The 25,313-nt window shown below is 36.3% G+C and overlaps 1 long non-coding RNA gene across 1 annotated transcript; it reads right to left on the bottom strand.

Moving 5' to 3' along the window:
• Window positions 1-22,841: 22,841 nt before the first annotated feature.
• On the bottom strand, window positions 22,842-24,983 carry LOC145113390 (uncharacterized). Its single transcript, XR_013710769.1, has 3 exons — window positions 24,770-24,983; window positions 23,201-23,278; window positions 22,842-23,091 (listed from the first exon to the last, which is right to left on the bottom strand). It is a non-coding gene; the product is annotated as an uncharacterized LOC145113390 (long non-coding RNA).
• Between the last annotated feature and the right edge of the window lie 330 nt (window positions 24,984-25,313).

Below are 25,313 nucleotides of genomic sequence, written 5' to 3'. Positions count from 1 at the left end.
AAGAAAAGTCTATATTTCGTGTAGATGAAAGTATTTCATTTTCACAATGTTTACGTAAAGATGTAATGAATAACCCGCAAACTATACCCATTATAGTTTTTCCGAAAGTGTGTTCCATTTGGCGATATAAACTCAATGTAATACTAACTTTGCATGTAAAGTATAACGTTGATATCAAAGTTATTTTAACATTTATAAAAATGTAGGTGATGTATGTGAATCCGTATAAAACGATAAGTTTTTCTCGTATTGCACTTGTATTCCCCCCTAAAACATGAAAAGACGTGAAAAAGTAGGGGTATGAACTCACCTGAAAAGTGTGATGATTCGAAGAAAACGAGATTTTTCCTCGGGCGGCACCTCGACCGGAAAGTGGTGAGATTCTCGGGAATCTCGGGGCTTCGGACCTTCGTCGGGGCTGAGGTATGAAATCGGGAAGTCGGGATCGTCTCGGGATGCTAAATGTGGAGTAAGAATGAGAGAGAAGGAGGAAATGGGCAAGGAAACTCGGAGGTCTCACATCCTATTTATAGGTGAGGAACACTGCCCTCGTACGCTGGGCGTACTCCGAAGTACGTGGGGCGTACCTTGTGCGCCGGGCGTACCCTCGTACGCGGGGCGTACGTCAGCGATGATGTCACGGTCTCCGGTCTTCGGACGGGATGGAAGTAGAGTGGTAGGGACGACGTGGCCGATCCGAGGCCCTCCATTCAGTACGCTACTCCTTCGGATAAGCTTCGTAATGCGTGCCAACAACTTCAAAAATGCGTAACTTTTGCATACGAGCTCTGTTTTTGACGTTCTTTATATCCACGCGAAGGTGAGAAAATACTCTACAACTTTCATTTAGACTTTGTCGGCAAATTTTGACTTTATTTTTAATTATATTTTATTTAATAGGCCGGGACACGATAATTCCGTTAAAAACCATAACTTCTTTATCCGACGTCCGTTTTCGTCTGTCTTTTTACCATTGTGCTACTATTGTAGAGACCTTGAACTCTCGTTTAGGTTGCGTCGGCTAAAAATCGCTCGATCTTTATTCCGAATTTTTAGCTGTCTACCGCTGTTCCGAAAATTAGAAAAATCATAACTTCCTCATACGAAGTCAGATTTGGGCGTTCTTTTTATGTATGCTCACGGTTTAACGAAATCTACGACTTTCGTTTAGATACCTAAGGCTAAAAAGTATTTTATCGAAGTTTCACTTTTTACGTTTAGCAGTGTTTTACCGGGCGTGTCGTGGATTTTCGATTGGTCATAACTCCTTCGTTATAACTTAGATTTGAGTGTTCTTCATGTTTTTGGAAACCTTGGCACGATATCTAACACTTTGAGTATCCCAATTTAGATTTTTGAACACTTCATTTTTGATGCTATTTTCGTTGATTCCAAACAGTTTATTACATTTGACTTTTTGAATGTTACATTGACTTAAAAATATCGGGTTGTTACACCACAAGCCATTTTCATAGCGATTTTTAAACCCACCATATAAATAATGAATAAAAAATGTGAGTGTATCGTCTTGTCTAACACCTTTGGTAATCGGGGAAATCGAGAGTGGGGGAGCCGTTTACCAAAAGTGAAGCTCTAGCGGAAGACAAACAACCCCAAATCCATGATCTCCAACGGTTTCCAAAATTCATATGCTCCATTAAAGAATCAAGGAATCCACAGTTTACCGAGTCATGCTTTTTCACAATCTACTTTAAAAAGAAACACTTTCTTTTTAATCTTTTTTGCCTAAGAACATATTTCATTTATGATTAGGGGTCCGTCAAGTATATTACGACCATCAACATAAGTCGTTTGCACCTCATCTACTACCTTCCCTATCATCGTTTTCAATCTAGATGCAAGTACTTTGGCGATTATTTACAACCTATAAGACTGATAGGCTTGTAATCGCTAAGGGTAATTGGGTATTTTGTCCTCGGGACGAGCGTAATGAAGGAGGAGTTGCATCCTTTTGAGATCCTACTTGTCATCTCAAAATTTTTTACAAACCTCATAACATCCTCCTATATGAACTCCTACTGAGACTTGAGAAATTTAAAGATGAAGTCATTCGGACCCGGTGGGTTCTCTCTACCACATTAAAAAACTGTCTTCTTGATTTCATTACAACTAAAATTCTTTTCGATTATCTCGCAATTCTTAAGAGATAATCTCTTGAAGGAATCGTTAATAAATTTGGGATGGTAAGGCCAATTGTCATGAAATTTGGAGCCAAAGAAATTGTGAATTTCACTCTTAATAGAGTGTGGGCCCATGGTGCAAACACCATTGGTTTGTAATCCATGAAGTCTGTTTTTACGATTATTATAGTTCAAGGACCCGTGAAATATTCATGAGTTTTCGTCCTCTTCCACAATCCATTTAAGTCGTGCTTTCTGCTTAAGATCCATTTTTTTATTTATAATCTCCAAAAACCTATGTGTAACGACCCAAAAATTATAAGGTGAAAATTCCATTTTTAATTTAACCATAAACACCATTTATCCTTTTCAATCATTCAAAAGTATATCAAAGCAAAAATAGTTTTCCGAGTACAATCCCAAAATCATAAAGTGCGGAAACATAGGTGAATGCGCTACGATCACGCCGAGCCCTTCCCTTTCGAACTGGGAATACCTGAAACCATAAACATAAACTGTAAGCACAAAGTTTAGTGAGTTCCTCAAAATACCCCATACCATACATACATATCAGTCAAAACATAGTTGGTTCTATTCCACCCCCTTCGGTCCCTTTCAACCGGTAATGGGTATATTTCAACCCCTTCGGTCTCTTTCAATCGGTACTGGGTATATTTCAACCCCTTCAGTCTCTTTTAACTGGTACTGGGTGTATTTCAACCCCTTCGGTCTCTTTCAACCGGTATCGGGTCTATTTCACCCCTACAACTAGCATATAATCATAACAGTAAGAGTCACAGAGATAGAAAACATATACAAGCAATATAGGAAATTGTCATGAAGACAACTATTATCCTACCAACATAATCTAGTGGGTCGGCATTGGTGCCTTCGACCCATGAGTACAGTGAAGGAAACTCACCTCTCAATATGAAAGACCATAAAACAGGACAAGGCTCCGAATATCAGCTCTACTGGTCACCTATTCATTGAGACATGACCAAACTTAACTTATAATCAATATACCCAAAATACCCCTATGTCAAACTTGGCAAAGTCAAAGTCAACCGAGTCAACCCGGTCAACTCGGTGAGTACATTGGGCGTACTCAACCGGTACGTGGGGCGTACTATGCGTTTGACCAGAGTCGAGGGGCTGACCACATACACGCAGTGTACCCTTTGGTACGCCCAACATACGTGTCTGCTACCCTTTCTTCCCATTAAGAGCTTAATCCTGAAGCTCTTTCGTCCAAAATCCAGATCTAGCCCTCAAATGATGTTCTTAATCATAAAGTTTCCAACTTTATGATCTTGCGTGGCTATTAAGTGCTCAATACTAAAAATCCTAACTTCTTAACTCTTTAAGACGTCCTAGCTCATGTATGGAGGGAAACTAAGGTCCAAGATTACATTTTTATGGTTCCTAATAACTCCATAATGGATAAAGTTTCCAACTTTATCCATTAGAATGGTCCAAACAACTAAGATATAGTCTTTAAGTCTCAAAGGGACCAAAAGTGCATCTTTTTCAAATTAATCCATTAAGACCAAGTCTCCAAACTTTATATCTGAATCAAAATGTTGTTTAGATGGATAAAGTTCCCAACTTTATCCATAACAAGGTCACAAACTTGCAAGATTTAAACTTTATGCACTAAAGTGACCAAAAGCTCATAACACCCAAAACTAGATAGATCTAACAAATGCATCATCAAGATTCAAGCTTCATACCTCTAGAAGAAAGATCAAAGTGAACAAAGTCTGGATCTACAAGCGCCAATGCAACCAACACTTCTCCAAAGAGCTCCTTCTTCTCCAAGATGCACCAAGAAACTCCAAAGCACTCAAAAACACCTTATTTTTCTTAAAAGGCTCAAAATAGGGTTAGGGTTTTCAAGGGAGGGTGTTGGAGAGGTGGAGGCTAATAATGGAATGGGTTTGGGGAAGTTAAGGAGCCTAAATAGGGCCCAAACCATGAATATAGGGTTTGGGCACTGATCGTGTACGCCCAACGTACTCCAGCTACCCCCAACGTACTCCAGGTACGCCCAACATACATCATGTATGCCCAGTGTACTCCAGGTATGCCTAGTACGCCTAACATACATCATGTACGTCCAACGTACTAGACTAAGCCCAAAACCTACCTAACTTCAAGCGGTCATAACTTCTTCATTCCAACTCCGTTTTCGACGATCTTTATATCCACAAAAAGGTATTGAAGAGACCTACAATATTATGTAGATATCTTGGATTAAAAACTTCTTGAACAAAAATCCATATTTCATGCAAGAAGTATGAAACATCACTTTTCCCGTAATCTACATTACCCACATCCAAATGGGTCTAAACCTCTCTTTCCCAAAGCCCGAAGCTTTATAATACTTGATCTTTGGGTCACGGCCTCGAATTATGAAACGACTCGAAACAAGGTGTTAAAACTCTTCCCCACTTAAATTAGATTTCGTCCTCGAAATCACCCCTTGCTATTTTCTAGGCAATCAGATGATCTGAACATATCTTCCAGATCCCTGATAAAAGTCGACCTTAACTTACGATGGCCTTCCAACAATTGAACCCATCCTTAGCAGAACTCACATATTGACGACGAATGAATCCTTTCTCCCGCTAAACTTAACCAATAAAGGACAGCCATCACTACTCAGATCAAATCCAGGAATCCAATACCTTATCTAACTTCCTGACATACAAAACCATTCTAAATCACAACCAATATGGCTCCCCTTCGCAATCTACTCCGAACAAAATCCTTATGAACCTAAATTATCCTACTGACCAACGTTCACATTTTTAATCTATCCAAGATATTTTGAGCTCCGAGCTGATCTACAAATTATTTGAAGCGTCAGATTTCCGACCGGTCGCTGAAATCGACATCCTTTCAAACGACTGCACCACAAGAATTTATCCAAGAGTCTTCCTGGAAAAGCTACCCTAACCTACTTGTCTATAAGACTTTAACAGTCCACCTGTTCCAACCAGGGATATCATAACCAACCATCACACCGATGTAATGTAACTGACTTTGCTCTAAATGAATGCTACACGCCCAGCTGTAGTCTTACATTACGACCGGCCCCAAACAGCCCACTACCTTCCTTTTTCCATGAATGTTGTGGCCTTCCCACAATTTCACTACCTATCCTGCCATGGTCTAATCCTACCTAGAGGAAACTACGAGCCAAATCGTAGATTCACCGCACTCTCACAATTGCTCATGGACCAGGTGAATGCTACGGGTCACCCCACAGTCTTACAATACCTCTATCACTATCTGCCAACCTAGTGAATCATGAGTCGAAGCCTCATTCGACTATACCCGAACCAGATATTTAGGTCATGCTTCGAACCCTAAATCCTTTATTAGAGAAGAACATGCAGAAAGGCTTTAACACAATCCCTCTACCTATATCTAATCACACCAAATCAATCTCCCGTTCTCGGACTCTAGCTATCATGTCCTCCAAAGTACGACAAGCTGAAAAGCTAACAAACTACCTGATATCATCTCGCAACAAATCAAAGTACCGAGTCTTTTTCGTCTCCTCATCTGTGGCATACTGCAGAGCCAACAAAGACCTCTCCTGAAACTTAGAAGTGATCTCTGCCACAATCTCAGGGATATCATAACCAACCATCACACCGATGCAATGTAACTTACTTTGCTCTAAATGAATGCTACACGCCCAGATGTAGTCTTACATCACGACCGGCCCCAAACAGCCCACTACCTTCCTTTTTCCATGAATGTTGTGGCCTTCCCACAATTTCACTACCTATCCAGCCATGGTCTAATCCTACCTAGAGGAAACTACGAGCCAAATCGTAGATTCACCGCACTCTCACAATTGATCATGGACCAGGTGAATGCTATGGGTCACCCCACAGTCTTACAATGCCTCTATCACTATCTGCCAACCTAGTGAATCATGAGTCGAAGCCTCATTCGACTATACCCCAACCAGATATTTAGGTCATGCTTCGAACCCTAAAGCCTTTATTAGAGAAGAACATGCAAAAAGGCTTTAACACAATCCCTCTACCTATATCTAATCACACCAAATCAATCTGCCGTTCTCGGACTCTAGCTATCATGTCCTCCAAAGTCCGACAAGCTGAAAAGCTAACAAACTACCGGATATCATCTCGCAACAAATCAAAGTACCGAGTCTTTTTTGTCTCCTCATCTGTGGCATACTGCAGAGCCAACAAAGACCTCTCCTGAAACTTAGCAGTGATCTCTGCCACAGTCTCAGTAGTCTGGAGAAGGCACTGAAACCCACCTCGCCAGCTGCTGCACCTCAATTGCCGGTGAAAACGCCTCCTAGAATCTTGTGACAAACTCTTCCAAAGACATGGACACTATGACCGCAGATCCTAATGCCCTACTGACCTCCTCCCACCAGTAACGGGCTCGGTCCCTCAAAAGACAAGATGCAAAACCCACGTTCGCCCCCTCAGGGCAAAAGCTCGTCCGCTGAGCGTTCTACGTGTCAATGATCCATCAGCGGCTAGCAATGGGGTCCTTAACCCCAAAGAACTCTGAAGCTCCACAAACCTTAAACTCCCAAAATGAGGGAGTTCGCACTCCCAACTGTCTTGCCGTGATATCGACCCGAAAATCCCCGAGTCACTCATCCAGCAACTCCATAATCCCACAACAGTACGCTTCCAGATGCTCCTACATAATCTCCATGATCCACTCCTTGATCATACCAAATATCAAAGGAATCTGCTCCAAAATACCGCGGGTGATCTCCAAAGAGATGAACTCTCGTATCTGCTCATCAATCGGCTCAGTGCCAACACCTGAGTCTGAACCAGATCCTTTGCTACGAGTGCTCACCACCATACTCAAAAGCAACCATACAATAATCAGATCATACTAAAAAAATCCTTATCCCACAGGTTTCCTAGATTCTTCGTGACTCCCCTCGATTCGAGTATGGATTATGTGCTTTCAGTAGTACGGGACCAATACTACCTTCCACACCTATCCATACTGTCCTCAAGTGTTGTCCTGAATCCTCCAAGTCACCTTCTCAATCGGTACTCCATGTACCTGCTAAACAGCGCAAACAACCCATTCAAGCACTTCCTAGGCTTTCCTAGGTTCCGACGTCATCCTGCTATCAGCTGCTGAAGAACTCCCACTAATATCTGCTAACTACTTCATTTATATGATCACATGCCACAAAGCTTAGATAATCCTTCGAGTAACAGACTCAACCCTACAACGGTTAGACTCAAACGAGAGCTGCGCAATAGAGTCAAATCCGTCATTCTGAGATTATTTAACCTTTGCAACATGTGACTTGACATATTCACTTAGTAGTTAACTCACATCACTAAGAGTTCCACAAAGCACAAAGCAAGTAGCATTCGTGTAGTAAAACTCCAAGCCACATAACAAACAAAGGTCATCCCAATCTCACTCGCTACTATCCATGCCAGGAACCTCCACTCTCATTGTCGGTTGCCTTATGAATGCAAATTATACACAATACAAGATCAAATAGACTGTCGAATAAAAGACTCTACCCTAGGATTACAACCAAACAAGGAACAAGAAATAAGGCCAAATCAGTCATTCTAGGGCTATATGATCCTAATCATATATAATTTTTAAAGCATACACTTAGCAATCATTGTTACCAATACATATTCCCAATCATAGCATCTAGTGCTTCCTAGGCTACAAGGCATCACATATCAGGCCAATCTATCATGTCATTCATGAAGGTATCCCTAGTCGTATCCTAGCATGCAAACATTCATATCATATAACATATCAACATGTATAGGTATTATGGGAATCACTTACTTGAGCTCGACCAATTGCACGCATCACACCCCTTTTTCTTTATAAAAATCTTTTCAGAAACTTATTTTTTTTACAAAAATATTTTTAGAAACTTATTTTCTTTCAAAAGATTACCAATTACTCAATTTGAGTTCAAACATACCCGAGAGTGTGCCCGAATCCCTCAAACCAAGGATCTGATACCAACTTGTAATGACCCAAAAATTATAAGGTAAAAATTACATTTTAAATTTAACCATAAACACCATTTATCGTTTTTAATCATTCAAAAGTATATCAAAGTAAAAATAGTGTTCAGAGTACAATCCCAAAATCATAAAGTGTGGAAACATGGGTGAATGCCCTTCCTTTTCGAACCGGAAGTACCTGAAACCATAAACATAAAGTGTAAGCACAAAGCTTAGTGAGTTCCTCAAAATATACATACATATCAGTAAAAACATAACTGGGTCTATTTCACCCCCTTTAGTCCTTTTCAGCCGGTACTGGGTATATTTCAACCCCTTCGGTCTCTTTCAATCGGTACTGGGCCTATTTCAACCCCTTCGGTCTCTTTTAGCCGGTACTGGGTATATTTCAACCCCTTCGGTCTCTTTCAACCGGTACTGGGTGTATTTCAACCCCTTCGGTCTCTTTCAACCGGTATTTGGTCTATTTCACCCCTACAGCTAAAATATAATCATAACAGTAAGAGTCACAGAGACAACAAACATATACAAGCAATACAGGAAATTGTCACGAAGACAATTATTATCCTACCAACATAATCTAAAGGGTCGGCATTGGTGCCTTCGACCCACGAGTATAGTGAAGGAAATTCACCTCTCAATCTGAAAGATCGCTGAACAGGACACTCCTCTGAATATTAGCTCTACCGGTCACCTATTCATTGGAACATGACCAAACTTAACTTATAATCAATATACCCAAAATACCCCTAGGTCAAACATGGTCAAACTTGTCACACCCCCAAACCAGGATGGCGGAAACGTCCGGGGGTGGATGACTTTCATGTATTGTATCATAACAAAATGCATAATAGTGACTAAAGCAAACATGACCATCATAAATATAATTGAAAAAGTTACATCATTGTAAGTGTTACATGTTTCAAAAGTCAGTTACAATATGATGACAAAAGATTTGTTTGACACCTTAGCATCTCATCCTCAAAAGCTGGTGGTTACCTGTTTTAATGATTCCCTAAGAATACAAGTTGTTTTGAAAAAGTGTCAACAAATAAGTTTGTGAGTTCATAAGAGTTTGTATGAATAATTGTAAGCCTTTCCTTGTAAAGTAATCGTGTTTGTTTCCAGAAAATCTGATATTTTCCATAAAATGAGTTGTAAACCATTTACTTGTAAAATGATGGTGTTCATTCCAGAAAATCCAATATTTTCCATAGAAATGAGTTGTAGTCTTAAATGTTCCAAGACCGAAATATACAAGTATTTTCCATACTTAAAATAGTAATATGTAGTTTTATTCGTATATAAAACCATTTGAAGAAATGTGTTTTCGTGTAAAATAAACTTTTTGTCGTTTCCTCATGTGAGTGTTCATAAACGTGCTAAAGATGAAGTTGCCTGTCGCGACGTTCTTCAGGCGTTGAAATGTTTATGACATTTGTCACCCATAACCTTCTGGTCTAACTGTAGCTAACAGTTAGGGTGTGGGATCATCAGTCCCGTATAGATCTATACACAAGTATCATGCTCTCCAACAGGAGACTCTGGTTATAAAACAGGACTTTGTGTATACCTCGGTAGGTACGATGAAGACAATGTCTCACAAATTTATTCAACGAGTTTACGTGTTTTTGTAATGAAAACATTTGTATATGTAATTATCCTTCTTTCTAGGAAAATAAAATGGCGTAAAATAATTATATATATATATATATATATATATATATATATATATATATATATAATTATACCCTTTGCTCAACGGATTACAAAGGTGGTAAAAGTTCATGAGTTTGGTAGTAAAGCCATTTCATGTATTTAGTACTTTTTTGCAAAAGGTAAGAAAATGTATTTAAACACTTGTGTTTTAACATAAGTTTTCTCGTGTTTACTTGTATCCCCCCCCCCCTAAAACATGGAAAAAGTATTGAAAAATGTAGGGGTATGAACTCACCTGGAGTGTGTTCTTGACTTGATAACGAAGTGATGGTGATTATCTTTAAGTTAGAACACTTGAAGGTAGTCGTAATGCTAATAGTTTTTAACACATAACAATGTGTGTAAATGAGTGGATCTATCAAGAAAGTGTTGTATATACACTAGATTTATAAAGAAACTTACCAAAATCTCTTTGTATTAGCTTGGAAAAATGCTTGGAAGGTGGTCTTGTTCTTGAGAGAAAACAAGAATGGGAAGAATGTGTTTAAGTGATGATACGCGAAGATTGTTTGAAGAGTTCTTATCACCTCTTATATAAGGGGAAAAAGATGTAAAGTGAAGTGACATTTGCATTGGTTGGTGTAATTATCTCATTGGGAATATAATCCACCAATCAAGTGGCACAAAATATCTAAATATCTATGAGATTTCAGCCAAGCTTTAACCAAAACCAAGGGTGATTTCGTCCAACACCAACTGAAATCACATGTGATTTCGGTCTTGGCACAAACCGAGATCACCTTGGTGATTTCGGTCATGGCTTAACCGAAATCACATGTCATTTCGGTCCTAGTGCCAACCGAAATCCAAAGGATTTTGGGCTTTAATACTTTGACCTTGTTGACTCGTTTCATTCTTTGTTGACTTGTTGACTTAGCTTGACCAAAAATTTACGGTTGTCACAAAACTCCTGGTCAAAGTCAAAGTCAAAGTCAACCGAGTCAACCAGGTCAACTCGTTGAGTACGCTGGCCGTACTCAACAGGTACGCGGGGTGTACGCGTTTGACCAAAGTCGAGGGGCTGACCATGTATGCGTATTGTACCCTTTGGTACACCCAACGTACGCGGCTGCCACCCTTTCTTCCCATTAAGAGCTTAATCCTTAAGCTCTTTCGTCCAATATCAAGATCTAGCCCTCAAATGATGTTCTTAATCATAAAGTTTCCAACTTTATGATCTTGCATGGCTATTAAGTGCTCAATACAAAAAATCCTAACTTCTTAACTCTTTAGGACATCCTAGCTCATGCATGGAAGGAAACTAAGGTCCAAGATTACATTTTTATGGTTCCTAATAACTCCATAATGGATAAAGTTTCCAACTTTATCCATTAGAATGGTCCAAACAACTAAGATATAGTCTTTGTCTCGAAGGGACCAAAAGTGCATCTTTTTCAACTTAATCCATTAAGACCAAGTCTCCAACCTTTAGATCAAAATCAAAATGATGTTTAGATGGATAAAGTTTTCAACTTTATCCATAATAAGGTCACAAACTTGCAAGATCTAAACTTTATGCACTAAAGTGACCAAAAGCTCATAACACCCAAAACTAGCTGGATCTAACAAATGCATCATCAAGATCAAGCTTTATACCTCTAGAAGAAAGATCAAGGTGAAAAAAGTCTGGATCTACAAGCTCCAATGCAACTAATACTTCTCCAAAGAGCTCCTTTTTCTCCAAGATGCACCAAGAACACTACAAAGCACTCAGGAACACCTTCTTTTGATTAAAAGGATCAAAATAGGGTTAGGGTTTTCAAGGGAGGGTGTTGGAGAGGTGGAGGCTAAGAATGGAATGGGTTTGTGAAAGTTAAGGAGATTAAATAGGGCTCAAACCACGAAAATAGGGTTTGGGCACTTATCGTGTACACCCAACATACTCCAGGTATACCTAGTACGCCCATCATACATCTTGTATGCCCAGTGTACTCCAGGTATGCCTAGTACGCCCAATGTACATCCTGTATGCCCAGTGTACTAGACTAAGCCCAAAACCTTCCTAACTTCAAACGGTCATAACTTCTTCATTCCAACTCCATTTTCGACAATCATTATATCCACAAAAAGGTATTGAAGAGCACCATAATATTATCTAGATATCTTGGAATAAAACCTCCCCGAACAAAAATCCATATTTCATGCAAGAAGTACGAAACATCACTTTTCCCGTTTTACCATTTGACTCAAACACAAGCCAAACTCTTGGATCCCGTAATCTACATTACCCACATCCAAATGGGTCTAAACCTCTCGTTCCCAAAGCTGGAAGCCTTATGATACTTGATCTTCAGGTCACGACCCCGAATTATGAAACGACTCGAAACAGGGTGTTACACTATGTTTGTAATTTCTGAGAGTCATCATTTCCTGATCCGATAAAATACGCCTTTTGACTTTCACATCCAACCTGTTAAGCTCACATTTCAAGTTGTTTAACTCCAAATTCTCCTTAATACTTACATATAGTCTCCAGTTTTTTAGGGAGTTTTTCAAGTGTTTTAGTTTAGAAGCAATGGAAGGCCAAAAACATAAAAGTTGAGCCAAGCATTTATGAATATTGATTCAAAACCATCTAAAAGAAACCATGAGTTGAAGAATATAAAATAAGGGGGACGAAAATCAATAGGGTTACAAGTTAGAATAATCAGTGAGTGGTCAGAATATTCCCAAGGTAGGGATATGAGAGAAGTTAGAGGTTGAATTGCCAAAAAATTGGAACATACCATAAATCTGTCTAATTTGCTTAGCATTAGATCATCATCTCTCATGTAAGTGAATCTGCTTCTGCCCATATTAAATTCAAGCAATCCTTCCTCGTGTATGAACTGGTTGAAGCATGCATCGCTATAGTTATAGAACCACGAGTTCATTCTTTTAGCTGCTCTTCGAACTACATTAAAATACCTAAAAAAATATCCATGCCCCGTGTCTGGATTTTTTAAATTCTAGGAGCTTGTCCCAAAGTTGCTTCTTTTCGAAAGAATCTTGTGGGGCATACACATTTACCAGAATTACCTCATCAACGACACCTTTCCAATTATCTGTAATGGCTAGAAAGAATCTAGTTTTGATACAAGAGGATTTGGAGAATAGTTGTTGATCCTAAATGCACAATAATCCCCCAGATTTTCCAATAGGATCTACAAATTCAAATTCACAATCATAACCTCTATAAAATCCTTCAATGTCTATTGAGGCATGGTTATTAACTTGAGTTTCTTGAACCCCTATAAAGTTGATGTTTTGATGCAACTTAATCTTTCTGATCCATTCCAACTTGTTTTCTTCACAAATCCAATATACATTTAATGATAAGATATTTGGTTTGAACTTAAGACACCGAAAACGAAACCAAATCAAAATTGAATCTTGACCAAACCAAATTTCAAATTCGTTTTTCGATTTGGTTTTTGACCAAATAGAATTATAAATTTGATATATGGCTTGATTTATGATCTCGTAGAGTTCCAAATTACCGAATATATTTAATTAGTTATATATTATGCTTCTTTATACTTAAAAACTAAATAAACAAGTTGATAACATATTTTGATATTTCATGTTTCACCGAAACATCAACTTTTCAATTCCAAAATCTCAAAAGTTCCCCCATTTTACCCATTCTTTCGTTTTCCGTTTTGTTCAAGCTTCTAGGGAAATGGTGCACTTTGGCCCATTCTCCGCTCAATTTGTCGTCGTTGCAAATTTTGCATGTGATGATGGTTGTTGCTCTAATCCCTCCACCCATAACCCATCATATCCGAAATCTAAAGGGGAAAACCCTAATTTTTAGGGTTTACACCCTATTTAAACAACTTATCTCACTCTTGGACAGTCAATTGACCAACCTACATCACCATTTGCTCTAATATCGAAACCCTAAGTGTATTTGGTGAGATTTGAGATTGAAAGTGAGTTTGTAGGTGTTTTATGGTGAAGAAGAAGAAGAGGAACACTCAGAGGTTGCTTGGGAGTAGCTTGAGCTTGTAGATCCAGAGTTATCTTCACCTTAGCAAGCTATTTGAGGTAAAAAGCTCTCATATTGATGATTCTATGTGCTAGATCCAACTTAGGGTGTTGTTTATGCATTTTTGGGTCTTTTGAGTTAAAGTTGAGCTTTTGATCTACTCCAGAAGCCATGGATGTTAGATCTTAGCTCCATTGAGGCCCCTTGTCCATAAAAATGCAATCTTTATGTAAGGTATTGGTCCATGCAAGTGTTAAGGTTCTTATTAAGCTTCTTTTTTAGTATTGGGCGCCACTAAGCCATGCATGAGTGTAAAGTTGCTAACTTTACGTATTAAGTCGCCACTTAGGACCAGATCTGGGAGTTTAGCATGTTGGCTTAACCAGTTAAGTGCTTAATGGGTTAGGTTGGTAATCATGGGAGTACGTTGGGCGTACCCAGCTGGTACGCTGCACGTATTGACCTCGGAAGGAGTACACTAAGCGTACGAGCTGAGTACGCCCCACGTACTCATCAGATCGACTTTATCGGGTTTGGGCCATATCTTGGGATTTTAGCGTTTGGGCCTTGTTGGGCCCTTGGACTTCTGACTTTGGGTCATCGTTAGGCTATGGATTTTCTTGGTATTGGGTCCATGATGATTTTGGGCCCAATTTAGAAGTTGGGTCTTACTGGGCCTTAGGATGTCATTTAGGAATTTGGGCCTTTCAAACAATGGGTTAGGCCTTAGTTTTGGGCCAAGTAAGAAAAAGGGTAAAACAGTCTTTTACCATGGATATTGGACAAGTAGCTTGGATTCTTGATTATGGTTCGTGATCCTATTATTATTTGGATATTTATTTCATGATGTTAGCGTGGGGATTTTCTGGACCAGTAGACTGAGATTTTATCTGAGTGATTCTGCAGCTTGAGGTGAGTTTCCTCACCGTGTTTAGCGGGTTGAAGGCACCAATGCCGGCCCACGGTTTGTTATGTTTAGGATGCTAGTTGTCTACGTGACTCTTGCATGTGATATGTGTTTATATGTTTACCAGGTGGGGCCCGATGACTATCCTGTATGTTATTTATCTTTATGATTATTGCCTATGTTTGTATGATTATATGTTTATATGTTTATATGTATATCGAGCAGGGCCTGATGCCAGGCGAGGCCTGATGACTGACATATCTGTTTACCGAGTGGGGCTCGATGTTGGACGGGGCCCATTATATGTTTGATATGTATGGTATGTGGTATTTTGGGGAACTCACTAAGCTTTGTGCTTATGGTTTTCGGTTTATGTTTCAGGTACTTCTGGTTCGAAGGGGAAGTATCTGGGATGATTGCAGTGCACACACCACATCGTTTTGCATGTTTTATATTACTCTGATGTACTTGGTTGGTATAAATACACTTTGATTCACCATGATTTCCATGATGTTTTTTGGATGATGGTTTCATTAATTTAAAAATCGAAATTTTTAGACTTGATTTTTGGGACGTTATAGACACTCTTGCTTTGACTTTGGAAGTCAAAATTGTAGGGTCCCCATGATGGGTGAATGTTGCTTGTTAAGAAACCTCGTGCATCTCCTATACTGTCTGATCATGATGCTTGGTGGAAGCATTATTGTGATGATATCGATGTGCCTCACATCATACTAGAAAAAATGACCCGTTGACATCCAGAAGGTTTTGGAGAGTTATGAAACAGATCAAATGTTTCATTAAGTGAAGCAGATATTCATTCAGAATAGTAGAACTTGGTTCAAACCTGTTCAAAGTTTGGATGAAAGCAAGGTCAAAGAGAGTCACAATGTGTGCTCTAAGAAAATATATGATTTATAAAAATGAAATACAACATGAACCCAAGATATCAAGAAAGGAACAATATAACCAGTCATATTTCTATTGTAGAGAGAAGGGACACTGGAAGAGGAACTGCTCCTCTTATCTCTCAGAGCTGAGGAAGTCTGTAGTGACCAACATTTCAGGTATCTATATGATAGAACTATTTATTTTTCCACCATACACTTGATTATTTAATATTTCTTATTAATATAATATTTGATATTATGTGCAGATGTCTAGAAGAAGTAAGAAACTATTACAGACAAATTGGTATTACGTGCTAGATATATGACAATTTTTGTTATTGAAATTGCTGAAACTTTTGGTTACCGAATTGTCTGTATTTTGTTATAAACAATATATGCTTCGTATCTATTATGACTAGGAGCATGTAACAGTTGAAAATTTTGAAGCAATCTAGGTTTACGTATCGTTTAATGGATATTTACAGTCATGTTCTAAAACAATGTATTCAATGTTAAAAATATTTTCTCATAATGTTATTTATGAAGTAAATCTATATGTTTTTCATTAAGTTAATAGTTCTCAATATAGCACCTAAAGAATCAAGTGATATACGATTCAATCGTATCTATGTAATTATCATCCTAGACATTTAAAAAAGAAGCACATATACCAACCTTAAAAGATGGAATTTTGAAGGCAAATGAGTCTGATTCATTTGATATATGTGAATCCTATTTATATGGAAAAATGATTCACAAGCATCTTTTTTTAATGGTAGTGAAAGAGCAAAAGGATTGTTAAAGAATTATAAATAGATATCTGAATCCTATTTATATGGAAAGATGTATGTAATCTTTTCAATTTTACTCGTTATTGTTGAAACTTTTGAAATGCTCAAACAGTTTCATAGTGAAGTTGAAATACAACTCAATGAAATCATAAAAACCTTTGGTTATAATAAAGAAAATGAATTTGAACCAAGTCTTCCTGGATCATCTTAAGAGTTGTGGAATCAGGTTACAACTTATTCCAACTAGAACATCCTTGTATGTTCAAAATGAGGAATCATACCTTATACGATATAGTCTGCTCTATGATGACTTGAAGAACTATTTCCTTTATCATTCTTGGAGTTATGCTCATTACAGCACATATATTTTGAATATATATATATATATATATATATATATATATATATATATATATATATATATATATATATATATATATATATATATATATATATATCCAACCAAACAAGTAGATTAAATACCTTCATAAGACTAAGGGTGGAATGTTATATCCTTATCTAAAAGGTATAGAGTTATGAAGCTTATGTAAAACAAAAAGCTTAACTCATCCTAACATCTACTAATAGCATTTATGTAGAATATCCCAAAAGATTGTTTAGGATAAAGTTTCTACAATCCCACTATGTTCATTCCAAAACACATATCCTTAGAAAGCCTTTTCTAAGTGGGATCAATATGGAAGTTTAAAGGATAAAGAACCATAAACTAAATGCATCATAGTTTGGAACTAGCAAGTCAATAAAATTCTGTTGAACATGTTCAAATGGTTAATCCGAAAATAATAGAACACAAAGATATATTCATGTTTGATAATTAAGTATGGGCTTGGTTAACCTTCCTCTATAAAGTATGAATATAAAGAGTAAGTGAATTTTCAAAGAAAAAGAATATATGGATGAAAATCTTCTCAGATTTAAAGCCAACATATCAAAGTAAGAATCTTATTTCTTATAAAAAAACTGCATAGTGTGATATCTTTATAAATCAAAATGAATCTTGTGTTTTTTAGAAAGCTAGTGGGAGCACAATTGCATTTCTACTCTTATATGTCATTGACATACTAATTCTTGGAATAAAAGATCGATATAGATAGATCATGGTAACTTAAAAGATTAAGTAGAATTACATTGATTATCAAGATCTTGAAAAGTTCAAGATATAATGTCACAACTGGAAAATTTCAGAACAAGCAAAACCTAAACTCTAACCAGGTACAAGTAAATTCACAACGTACTTGATGCAATGGAACTTTGAAAGCCAAGTTGTAATGAACCTTTGAAAGACAAATGAAGTCAACAAGCCATCAAGGACTCAAAGGAGTCAACACAAGTCCAAGTATAAGTCTATACGCATACTATGGTATATTACTTAAAGGATTTTGAGTTTTAGAACCTTGGAACACTATAAAACCGAAATCATTTGCTTTTAGAGTGTTAGGACCGAAATCTCTTCATGGAATCACATAGGACCGAAAACCCTAAATCAAAAGCCCATTAAGGCCGAAAATAACCCTTATTTGATAAAGCTATGACTGAAATCAACATATTGTGAATGAGTTTAAGGGATTTCGGTCATGCTTGGCTGAAATCACCTCCTTTATGGCCGAAAACACCCTTAAAATATCTAGATATTTAGTCACTTAGGCGGTTGATATTCTTTCCAAGATGATAAGTTACATATCCCAACGTAAACATCATATCAATTTCAATCCCATATATATATATATATATATATATATATATATATATATATATATATATATATATATATATATATATATATATATATATATATATATAACCGAAAACCAACCTCACAATTTACTTCTCAAGGCCGAAATCCTTCCAGTTGCACTCAAAGTTCATAGGGAAAACTTCATATCTTCAAAGCACTTACCAAGGTAACCTTTAAATCTTCATATCATACCCAAGAACACTTCACATCTAGAGGTGCACACAAAAACCGGATCCTCGAAATGAAACTGATCTGATCCGAAAACCGGTTTCGCTCAAAACCGGTTTTGACCAAACCGGATCGGATTAAACCGGTGACCGGATTCAAACCGGTTTGACTTTTCGGACTCAAAATCGGATTTACCCCCGGATCACAAATCGGATTCTACAAAAACCGGTTCTTAAACCGTCGAAAAATCTGGTAAAAACTAAAAAAATCCGGATCAAACCGGTTTCAAATCGGATTCGGATTGTTGACCAGATTCAGATCGAATTTTGACCGGATTCGGATAGGATTTGCCCAGATCGGATTGTTGACTTGATCGGATTTGACTGGATCAGATTGTTGACCGGATCAGATCCTGGGTTTGTGCATCTCTATTCACATCTACATCCAAAATTCCCAGGAACTCTTTTGTACCTTGATTCCGGAAATTATACGTGTTCTAACCCGAGGGTCATCACGACCAAGTTGTACCCAACCAAAAACACGCATTCGAGGTGAGTTCATACCCCTATGTTTTCACGATTTTTAAATTGTTTTAGGGGGGGGGGGAATACAAGTAAAATACAAGAAATCTTGTATTTAAAAATATAAAATGCTTATTATGTTTTCTTACCATTAATATGCATTTACACGTGAAATTTATTAAATACGCAAAACATCGTTACTATCAAATTTACAATTATTTACAAAACATGTTGAGACGCAACGGTTTTCATATCAACGGAAACAAACATATAAACTATAATAGGTATAGTTTATGGAACATACGTACTATTTTACAAAGTTCAGGTTACAATACGGAAACAAAACATATGTACTAAAAGGGTTTTTAGTTTATTACTCGTAAACACGTTGAAGCAATTTGTGAGACATCTTCGCGTACTTATCTAAGTACTAGTAAAAGTACTGCCTTATAACCAGAGTCTCTTGTAGGGAGAGCGAGATATTTGTGTATAGATCTATTTGGGACTGACAATCCCATACCTTAACTGTTAGCTACAGTTAGGCCGGCAGGCCTGGGGTGACAAATGTCGTTAACATCTGACACCCGAAGAACGTCGCGATCAGGTCGACTGGGTCAGTATGGTTATAAGAACTCACAAGGAGAAAATAACGACATATTTATGGAGTAATATATTTTCAGATAATTTTATTTGAACATTAACTTTACAATTGGATTACAGGGCAAACATACTTTCAATGGTTTTATTTAAATAATAAAATTATATTACATTATTTGCAAGTACAATATTTCATACACATCGGTTTTAGGATAACAGATAATCATATTTCCGTCTATTTTTGCTTAGTGTATATAACTTGTGTACACTAAGGAATTATAGAAGGAAGTTACGGGATTTCTTGAATTACACACAGTTACACAAAAAGCAATACATTATACTACTTACTAATACGGTACGAATAGAAGTTCAGAAAAACATATATCGAGGACTCTTATTTTTAAAGTCTATGATTACTTAATGTATAAGTTAGGAGTATATGCAATAAAGATCCGATAGGTAGTAGAATGTGTGATTTTCTCCTTACTTACTGTTCCTTGTTTGGTTGTGGGTTTAGGGCAGAATCACCCAATCAACTGTTCGTTCGATCTTAATTATATATAATTTGTATACACTAAGCAATCATAGGAGGTAACAGTACGGGTCATACCAATTACATAAATTAGAAATTCGCATTATAAATTTTAAGCATGAGAAACTTATACTTTTTGGTCTTAAAGTACTAAGATTATAACTTATTTACTAAGAAAATATTGGATTTTCTGGAAGAACACATTCACATTTTCAATAAAAAAAGAACATATATTTTCAAACAAAATACTTATGATCTCACCAACTTAAATGTTGATACACTTTCAAAATCACTTGTATTATCAGGAAACTAGTAGACAGGTACACGCACAGGGTTCGAGAAGACGGAGCATAGTAGCATCACGTCTTATCTTTTGCTATAGTTTTAATGTTAAATAAACAATGTGGTGAACACAATGTAAATGCTATATTATCAATACAATGGTTGTTGTTACTTTTATTACTATTATACATTTGTTGTGATAATGTACATGATGTCATCCACCCCCGAACGTTTCCGCCGTTCTGGTTTGGGGGTGTGACATATAAGACTCTAAGAGTGTTTGTCTTGCCATTACCACATGACACGATTTTGAGCATGCCGAATCCTAGCACAAAGATTGAGCTATATAGTATGATTGTATTCCATATGTTGTTGCAATTGTATTCATCATATATGCCATGTTATGCATTAAGGCTAGATAAGTCGTATGTATGGAGCATGACGAAAAAAATACTAGTATAATCCGAGAATAAGTCATAAGATGACTGATAGGAACATTCTAAATAACATACGAAGAACTGAAGAAATATTCCTGATCTGCCGAGTATTTAAAATTAAGCTAAGTATAACGGTTACACAAATGCTAACTTCTAAATAGATTGAGATGATCATCGATCATAATCGGGCGTGTCCTCATTATAAATGAAGAAAAAGTTGCATGGAAAGGAGTTCCAAGAAGATTGTAATTGTAATTACACTACAAAGTAAAAATATATTGTTTTTTAGGAAACCATATATGAAGATGCTTAAATTAATAGTTTATTTATGACTATGAGTAATCCTATTATGCTAGTATTGGTATCTAAGTCATATTTAAGCACCTAAAACATTCTTAAGGGTTTTCTCTATATATGTGATATAAATAAAACTGAAAATGTTAGTATTCTCAAAGTTTATACAAATCAAATTTGATGAATCTACTTAACAAAGCTCATTCATTAGCTAAAGCATGAAAGTCACATTGGAGTTATAGGACCTTGTTGTTTTAAGTGATTGGATTTGATTGAAATTTAGTATTTAGATATTGAAACGATATAAACAACATATATTGTAATGTCTTGACATATTAGGTATGATATTTTAATTAATTACTTGTTGTGTTCTATATTAACATGTTTAATCCTTGAATAACCTAGTTATTATAAATGTCCATATTCATTCATAATTGTGGGAGAGCATCCATGAAACAAGACTAATATGAATTGGATTGGTCGATTTTCATGGATATGAAAATAACAAAGGGTTGAGACCAACTATATGGGTACTTGATTGGAGAATAAGTATTAGACATGACCCACATCAAGATCACACTAAAAGAAAAATGACTTACAACCATTGTTTTTATGGTCTAAAGAATGTGACCATATCATCTTTTACTTGAGAAATATGGAATCTCTCATTGATGAGTTCTTAATGATGGTTTATAGTAAATCCATCAACTACCAAGATGCTATATCAAATCTTGAATTTGATAAATGACTTAGAGTCATGAACACTAAGATGTAATACATGTGTAATAATCAAGTATGGGCTTGATTAATCTTCCTCTATATAGCCAGGCTAGAAGGAGTAAGATATTCTTTTAGAAAGAATACATGCATGGATATCTATGCAAATTATGAAAGATTTTTTTATAAAAGATTTTGCTCATACTCGTGTCATTGACTATGGTCCATATCATACTCATGAAATTGACTATGATCAATTTTTTTCACTAGTAGCTATGATTAGATCAATAAGGATATTATTTACTATAACTTCATATTCTTAATATGAGATATAGCAAATAGATTTCAAGAAAGACCGATTTTCTTAATAGACATCTACAAGAAGATATCTATATAGCTTATCCCGAAGATTTTCTTAATCCATGTTATCCGAACAAAATGTGTAATGCTTAAGATCCACTTGTGGATATAAAGCAAACATCTCAGGTTAGAATAGTTATTTTAATATGAAGATACAAGGTATGCTTTTATATCAAAATGAAAAGAACATGTGTGTATACTAAGAAATAGTGGGAGCATAATGATATTCCTAACTTTGTATTAGTGATACATACTTAATCATTTGAAATAACATTCCATATATGCATGGTTATCTCACCATGACTTGGAAAATATTTCTAAAATGAAAGACTTATGAATGACAAGATACATTATTGGGATGTAACATCTAGAGAGATAAATAAAGATGAATGTTTAAAGTTTTATATCATTATTGCATATATTGACAATATCTTGAAAGAGATCAAGACAGAAGATTCCTTTGTTGGAATCTTGACATTGTCACATGGCATTAAGTTTGAGTCAACCTCAAAAGGACCTATCTCATAGGCTCGAACTAGCTAAAATGATTTATATCCAATCTTCTTGGCAAAATAATCCATCACTTATGCCATATTATGCATAAGACCTAGTATATGATCATGTTGTGAACATATCATAAGATACAAACTGAATACATGGTTAAGTCATTGGATGACTATAAAAACATTCTAAGAGTACTTTAGAATAACTAAGAGAATGTATATGAGATAATTAGTTTAGAATAAAATATTCATGTAAAGAGCTACATAGGATTATGATTTGTAACGACTAAAAAATCACAACAAATTTAAACTTTTAAAAACAACCCATAGTTATTAAATGTTTACAAAATAATTGTTTCCAAATTGTTTATCAACATCAGAGTATCCCAAAATCATAAAGCCAAAAACGGAGGATGTGTACGGTCACGCCTTCGCCTTTCCGCGATCATTAGAAGTACCTGAAACAAAAAACTAAAACCACATTGTCAGATGATGAAAAATCAAATGAATGATGGTCAGAAGATGAGTTCACACAAAGAAAAAAAATCTTCATACATGTTTTATGGTATGCCTTCCATACCTGATTGTCCTGATCTTATTCTTGAACTTGGAACATTTCATAGTTTAGGACCAAATGATGATATTGTTGTTCGTAAACCTACGATGACAAGTAAAAACTAATATTTACTTTGAGTCTGAAAACCACTAGAGAAAAGTTTCAATTTTAGACCAAACATTCAAACAAAATTTGTTACGAGGTTTATTGTGAAATAGAAAAATGTAGTTGACGTTTATATGCAAAACGCCTTGACCCGACTGAGGAATTTGAAATTAGGACTCCATGTATCTCAAAATAAAACCTCCCCACTGTAAACATGATATGAGACTGTACTTCATGCAACATCATCAAATGCACGAGTAAGGGGTTACCATTTGGGATTAGAGGTGCACAAAACCTGAATCCGATCCGATCCGATCCGGTTTCGCTTACATCATCAAAAATCCGATCCGGTCAAAATCCGATCCGAATCCGGTCAAAATCCTATCCGGTTCCAACCAAAATCCGAATCCAATTCTAATCCGATTTGAAACCGGTTTAAATCGATTTTAGTGGGTTTTAATCGGATTTTGGGGCGGATTTGGATCCGGTTTTTAGCGAATCCGGTTTACGATCCGGTATCAAATCCGATTTGGAATATAGGATTAGGATCCGATTGAAAATCCGGTTTTAAATCCGATCCGATCCGGTTTGGTCAAAACCGGTTTTGACCCAATCCGGTTTCGGATTGGATCCGGTTTTGAATAGTGAAACAGGTTTTTGTGTGCATCTCTATTTGGGATAGACATTCCTAAAAAATTCCTAAATGGTGAAGCTTCAAATAATATTCGTTGTGCTTTATTCAGCCACGAAAAATAGTCTTTCATGACTATACTGACGACACCTTTTAAACTTAATTTAGCTTTTTGTCCAAGATTATCGTGCTACAAAACACACACACACACACAGACACACACACACACACACACATATATATATATATATATATATATATATATAAGGTTTGTAATTGAAAAAAACAAAGTGTAAAAACTGAAAAATAGGTTGCTATATTAAAAGTACATAGTAAAACTGGTTAAAGGCTATAATAGATTAGAGAAAATATCGAAAAAGGGCAATAAATAAAAATGTTCTTTCAATGATTATTTATTAGAGCATCCTACTTTAAGTAGAAAAGGTAATAAATGAAAGTACATTGCTATAATAGGGTAGGGGAAAAATTCGAAAAAAGGAAATTAATAGCAATGTACTTTCAATGATTGTTTATTAGAACATCCCACTTTCATTAGAGCATCCTACTTTGTGTATAAAAGTTAAAAAAGGAAAGTACATTGCTATAATAGGGTCAAGAAAAAAACAAAAAAGGTATTTCACAAAGCCAAATGGTCATTCCGCGGAGCACCCTCTGAGGAATGAGCAATATGCTCCGTGGAATTGTTCTTCCCCAAAACACATAAAAAAAATCAGCACTAATCGCTAAATAATCAATGGGTTTCTATACTAATCGATGATATATCTCATTTTCATTCAAAAATATAAATAATCACTAAATTAATCGAAAAAGGGAATATATAATATTGGAATCCTTACCCGATAGTCATATTCATCGGCAAAAATGTTCATTTCATTTGCATGATCCATCTCCCTTCTTCGTTGACGATTCATAAACAAAAATCCATCGGAGAAATGCCTGATTCGCTTAGGTATCGATGAGGGAGAAATGGCAGCGACGCGTAGGACAAGACCAGGAATGAAAAGCCCTAATTCGGAATCAATGATAAATGACTTACGACGGTTCCGCGAGGTGCCTCTGCGGACCTTGTTAAGTGCTTTGTAGATTTGTAAATTTTACATATATACCCCTCATATATTTACCATTTTGTCATTCCACAGAGGACACCTGCATTCCATAGAGACCATGGAGCTCACCTCCGCGGAATGCATGTTTATACGTGGAAATTTGATTTTTTATGTCAAAATTTTGTGATTTACCCCAAAAAATGACTATTAACATCCAATTCACTATATAAGTTTCACATTTTTAAGCCTTCAAAAAGAAGGAAAATATATTGACACGACATCACACCTAACTTCTGAAAAATAAAACAATAAGGAATTGATTAAATCAAGAAAT

Source organism: Lactuca virosa, chromosome 5, assembly GCF_052849685.1.
Source record: "Lactuca virosa cultivar CGN04683 chromosome 5, Lactuca_virosa_CGN04683_v6, whole genome shotgun sequence".
Taxonomy (NCBI): Eukaryota; Viridiplantae; Streptophyta; class Magnoliopsida; order Asterales; family Asteraceae; genus Lactuca; species Lactuca virosa.
Note: the sequence above shows the minus strand (reverse complement) of the source record. Positions and strands in the feature narration are given on the sequence as shown.